We start from the raw sequence: 6,198 nt of genomic DNA on the forward strand, positions 1-6,198 counted from the left end.
TCTGTTGATAAGCAATTTCTGAAACAGACATTATAAAAATCACATTAAACAGATGTGTTTAACTTTTTATTCTAGCAAACATAACATCAATGATGACACAATCAGTCTTCATCAGAAGTGCTCAAATCACTCTCATCGTCTGGAACGTCCTCCTCCTCCTCCGAGTCCATTTCCAGGAGTGGTTGGTGGCTGAGGATTCTCTTGTACACGTCCTTTACTTTGAGCGTTTCAGCTTTCAGTTCACTTTGTTTTTAAACCAGGCTATGGAGTCCTTTCTGTGCATCCTCCGACATGCCAACAAGGGAGGCTGTAAAAACAACAAAACTATTAAATATAAGTAAAACAAACAAACAGACAAAAAAACTCACCTCATAAACACAAGGAGTTAGGATCATGTAATTAAACTTTTTTTAAGGGAGAAGGCAGTGTTAGCTAGCAACCCAAATATAGGTAAAAGATCCAGTAAGACTTTAGCATCTGCTATTATTTTCAATCAATTCATCACCAAATGTATAAATAAATAAAAGATGTGCTTACAGTCTGAGGAGATTGTCCCCAACACCACAGATCGCATTTGCAACACTGTCCAGTGATGCTGCATCTCCCTGCAAAGGATCATCTCCTCCTCTCTCAGGCGCCTCACAGCCATCACCTTCTCAAAGACCTTTCTCTTTGTCCGGAGGTCAGCAGCAGCTGCAGTTTAACAACATCAGATGGGAAAACATAGCAGCATATTATGATTCAAGAACAAAACATTCAACTGCTGCTCAGATACTGGGAGTTTGTTTAAAAAGGATATTTAGAAATCAAGAGCTTACGTTCACTTGTGCTCTGCCAGGGCCAAACGTCGGTCTGCATGAGGGCATCACTGGATACGATTTGCTTTGTTGGTTCAGCGAGCTTGTTGTAGTCGTCAACAGCAGCCGCCAAGCGTTTCTTCTCATCTAAGATGACCTTGCGAATTCTGTGTCGCCTCTTGTTGCTATCTGTAAATAATCATAAAAAGGAACACCTTCACATAATGTATATATTTACATTTTAATCTACACTCATCAATTTGTTTGCTAGAACAAATCACATCCAGCTTAAACAAACCTGGATCTGATTTTATTCTGTTTACAAAGTAGCTGTACAAGCTGTACAAAGTGAGCATCAAACGGTCCGTTTCAAAGAAACTGTGACACCATTTTGTCTGTAAAGACTTCGCACTCTGATGATGACGACAAGCTGCTCTACTCGTGCCTGCAACGCTCCAAGGCTGCCATCAGTTTGATCCGTTTCTAAGTGAGAGGAATATTAATCAGAACACAGGATGAGTAACAGTCACCAAACTACAGTGGACTCTGTAATCACTGACTTGATGATATTCATTATAAGACATCTGGAGCCTTCATGTGCTGCATTATCATGAGATAACAAGTATGTTGGTGTTCAGCTTTATAAAACCAACTAGTACGACATCACTTCAACCCAGGTCCAATCCAATTTGATCAAACGCAACAACTCTGCCATCAATTCTGCTTTTACAAGCTTATTTTTCATTGTTTGTTGACACTGTCAGAAAGATCTTAACTCTAAGTTCTTTAATGAGGCCATGGTGGGTCCTGTTGTTATACACGAGTGCATTATATTGAGACTCACCTTCAGCCCATTGCTGCAGTGTGTCGTCATCCACACCCAGCTCATTTCTGCTCGCATTCAGGCTCTCCACTTGTTCTCTAAGGATCCTTATGATCTAAGAATACATTAATAAATGTCATTCATATGGACATTTTTAGAGTACTGGTGTTTCCCCCCCATTACCACACACATTAAAATGGGTGTTGAAAAAATGACCTTTAGATATCTCTGGCTCAAAGTGCGGCCCAGTTGTTCCACTTTCCTTTTGTTCCAGCCCAAAGCCAGGAGGCTCAGCATGTCTGTTCGCCCTGCATTTCAGTTAGTATACAAATAAGAATGAATGAGCAGGAGACTGAGTGGAATCTCACACACAGACACACACCTGCTTTAGACATGTACTTCGTTGTGATGGCCGCCCTAGACAGGAAACTGTTTACTTGTTCCACCTCTTCTCCAACTGTAGAACCGGCCCCATCCTGAAACGCACCTCCCCATTTGATCTATAGAAAGGAGGTCACAATACATGACTGCTGAATTCATTCAACCTTATAACAAAATGTCTTAAACGTATCCAAGACTACAAGCTGCAGTATACCTCGCACATCCAAGTGTGAGCTACTCAAAATGAAGTACACATTAAGATAAAGTCAAGTAAATAGTATTACGACAACACCAAGAGAAAAACAAAATAAATATCCACCCATCCAAATATGTATCCACACACACACACGTATGAGTATATGGTTATGGCGTTAACGTCATTTTAACAAGATTAACGCTGACAGCACTGATATATATGTGTATCTTACATCATTTGTGTGTCTCTGGATGTATTTCACAAACTCAGCAACTTCCTCATCTTTCTCAATGAAGACACCTTCAAAGTTCCCCTGCTCTGAAGTGCTGAACGAACACGGTGACAGTTGTTTGAAAAGAAACATCAAAATACAATTTTTGTACAAATCCATATTTGATTTATGTACACAATGCATAACGTACCTTGCATTTGATTGAAAGCGATAAAGCTTGCAGTTTCCATCAACTGAGACGGCGAGCATGTCTGGAGTGCAGGCAGGGCAGCTAAAGCATGGCTCCTTGCACATCCTGTCCACCTCACACTTTACAGCACTCCACTCCAAGAAACTTTTGCTGAAGGCATCAGCTGATATTCGGCCAGTCTTTTAAGTAGAGGACAAACAACAGAATATTCACGGACAGTCATCATAAACATTGATTTGCACAATTTCCTTAAACTTGACAAATTTAGAAACTCACCCTTCCAAAATGGGCTGTTCGTTCATCCAGCACTTTGACAAAGGCCTTAAGTGACATCCCTGCTGCAGCTTCTTAATGTCATAGAAAGACTGAAAGACATCCATTGAAAACAGGGTGCAGAAATTTAAGGTGCCAGGCCAATATCCACCACCCTGGAAGTCCTTAACTGAGGGGGACCACATTAGGCCACAGCTGGTGCAGCTCACCACTGGCAGTGCAAGGTTATAACGGCCTTTAGGAAGGATAAGGAGAAATCCAGTCATGGCTCAACAAAGACATTTGTTTCATGTTGTGAAGATTTCATGTTGTTTTCAAAATCAAAAATCATCCAAAACCCTGAGGACTGAAAAAAAAAATGGTAGGTTGTCTCTGTGTGAGAGACTTGTCCAAGTGACCAAGGTTTTTTTCCCTTTCCCCCCCCTGCCCCCCCCCCCCCCCCCCTTTCTTAAATAGACAACCATCATATCTCACAGTATAATAATATTGAACGGGTTGCATTGTTGCAGTTTGTCATGTTTCTCAGGTCTTTGTCTGAATGTCCTATGAACATTACCTGTCTTGTTCTCATGTTGTTGCTAAGGATTGTCTCATTGCACTGAAGTCACACTGGGTTAAATATTTACACTTGGGTTTTAAGGGGTATTTTTTTTTTTTTTTTTTTTTTACGGGTTGTACGGAAGCCCCAAACGCAATTTCATTGTTCTTTGACAATGACAATAAATAAATACTTGACTTGACTTGACTTGACTTTTAAACAGTAAATTATTAAAACAGCAGCAAAGTAACGAAAGCATATATATTTTGGGTAAGTCTGATAAAGTAAAATAAAATGTACCATTACATTAAGAGGAGCAGGAAACAAACGGGAGGCCAGTCCTGACGGTGGATTACACTAGGACTGAGGACCTGATTGAGCGTGCCACCGGCTTCAGTGACAGTAACCTCTGGCTGGACTGGGTGGCTCAAAATGCTAAAGAACAACATGTATCTGATTGTGTTGCCTGTGCTTCAGCTAGACCACGTTTGTTCACGGAGCCCGCACCACTGTATCCAGAGGACAAGTGGGGCTATGACTGCATGTTGCGGTTGACTAGAGAAGCGGTGAGCACACTGGCAACTGGACTATCTTGTCCAGCTTATTTCCCCTAATTCACAAGCAAACACAAGTAGGACCATTCATGCCCAAACGAAACAACTACACATGCTTTAAATTCTCAACGGATACGGATACGGTAACGGATACGGAGGGGCTGAAAACTCTGTCTAAAACCATGCATGAGCACTCGGGAATTGACAATCCGCTGGACAGCTGGATGACCTCAGTGTTTGGGAAATGGAAGGGGTTTTTCATGTCTGCAATGTTTTCTACTGCCACTTTTTAGCGATACTGGTCACCTGCGGTTGTTGTCTCATTCCTTGCGCCAGAGGACTGCTGGAAAAGGTAATAACGAGGGCAGTGGACCCCAGAACGGTCGTTCCAGTGGCCATGATGCCATTGATGGACTTAGAAGCGGCCAAATGGGCCGAGGAGTGACACAACACGAAGTGTGGTGACCTTTCTTTTTGAAAGGTGTTAAGATTCAAGAATTGAGAAAGGGTACAAGAGGTGATCGAAAAATAACCACACTGGTCCGGCCGGGTGAAGTCAAACGAAGATTTTAATTCACACGTGGGAAGATCACTGAAAACAGCAATTGATCTTCGACTTACTAAGGCACAAACAATTATTTTATAACATCAGGGTTTGTTTACTGACGCCCCTTCATGCGTCACCGGTACATTTTATACATAGATCAGATCAACATCATCATGACTTTTCACCCAGAAAATCATCTTCTATTTTCATGGCTTGTACTTTCCGTTCTTGTCTTAAAATGAATTGTTCCTCTTTCTTGTCTAGACCTAACTAATCTCTCCTCTAAATAAATCTTAACTAATGTGTGTGTACGTGTTGACCTCACATGCTCTTTGTGTCACCTCTTCACCTCCTACTGTCTGTGTCTCGTCCTCAAATGCTCTTTCTCAATTCACCTGTTGCACTTCTGACCTTTCACTAGACCAGAAGCTCACTGAGACTATGTGTATGTCTTCTACCAAATAAATGTTTTAACCAAGAACCTCTACTAAAACCTTAATATAAAATGACCTGATATAAGTGTTTTGTAAGCATGTATTGCAATTCCTTCTATGTTCTAGTTTTCCCTCAGCATGTATCACCTAGACACTCTCACTAGATGAAGCTCAAAACCATTAATGAACCTGAACATCAACTCAAATAAGCACAGATATGCAATATGTATAAAATAGTTATAACTGCACCTGAAATACTCAGCCCCCCCCCCCCCCCCCCCCGTTTAATTACCTGACGCCCGAGACCGCGTCTCTGCTAATCGATTAAACCAAATACCCTACACTAACCAGGTGACTGCTGGCATCCAGCCACCCACATCGGTTTCCACACACCTTAAACCGTATTATTTTAACCTCATATAACCTCTTAACTCAAAATTCGCTTCCCACAATAAACAACTATAACTTTTATCAGTAATATATTCCCCAAACATCTAACACTAATTACCCCAAAATCACCACGGACAGAACAGAAGCTCCACTGAGTGAACATTTAATTTAGTTTAATTCCCAATTCAGCACCTTTGGAGATCCATCAACAGGCGGTGCTTACCTCTCATATCTCAGGGCCCATCACTCAGTCGACCTCCCGGCCGTCCGTCTGACACCACTAGACCGTCAGCCAGGCTCCATTAGTCTCCCCCCAAACCGGGTTTCGGCACCAGAAATGTCATGATTCGAGTTTTGAGGAGAAGACAAACGACTGCATGGTCTCAGTAGATGTCAGAATAGTGATTTTATTACACACTTCTAAGACAGAAGCATGGGAAGACAAGCGTACAGCCACAGATCTCCCAAGAGTGGACCGTTCCCCATCCTTCTATAACCCATGATGACATCACACAGTTAGACCTTACTGGAAATGATAACAGTCTCCCCATAGTCCAAAGTTCTCCTTATACAAACATCAGATGATACTTTAGAGAAAAAGAAGTGTGTGACATGTCATGTTGTGCAGTTCTGTGAGCCTGTGTGTCCAACTAGAGAATGTCCTGACATGACCTCCCTGTGTAAATAAGGGTGAACGTGCGTGTTTACATAACTCTCTATGTGCATGTTCTGATGTAGGCCTGCAAATGAATTAGAACAAGGTCCTGCTGGACCCTCCAGTTATGGACGGTGAATACAATGCTGTGGATACCATTTGAGACTTGATTACAATGATGATAACCT

The 6,198-nt window shown here is 41.8% G+C and overlaps 1 long non-coding RNA gene across 1 annotated transcript; it reads right to left on the minus strand.

Moving 5' to 3' along the window:
* Window positions 1–892: 892 nt before the first annotated feature.
* LOC147336433 (uncharacterized) lies at window positions 893–6,198 on the minus strand. Its single transcript, XR_015128542.1, has 3 exons — window positions 5,579–6,198; window positions 1,837–3,127; window positions 893–1,735 (listed from the first exon to the last, which is right to left on the minus strand). It is a non-coding gene; the product is annotated as an uncharacterized LOC147336433 (long non-coding RNA).

This window comes from Aulonocara sp. 'chitande type north' Nkhata Bay, linkage group LG3, assembly GCF_057382095.1.
Source record: "Aulonocara sp. 'chitande type north' Nkhata Bay isolate Kocher_YH1m ecotype deep benthic linkage group LG3, A_spYH_male_GT1.1, whole genome shotgun sequence".
NCBI lineage: Eukaryota > Metazoa > Chordata > Actinopteri > Cichliformes > Cichlidae > Aulonocara > Aulonocara sp. 'chitande type north' Nkhata Bay.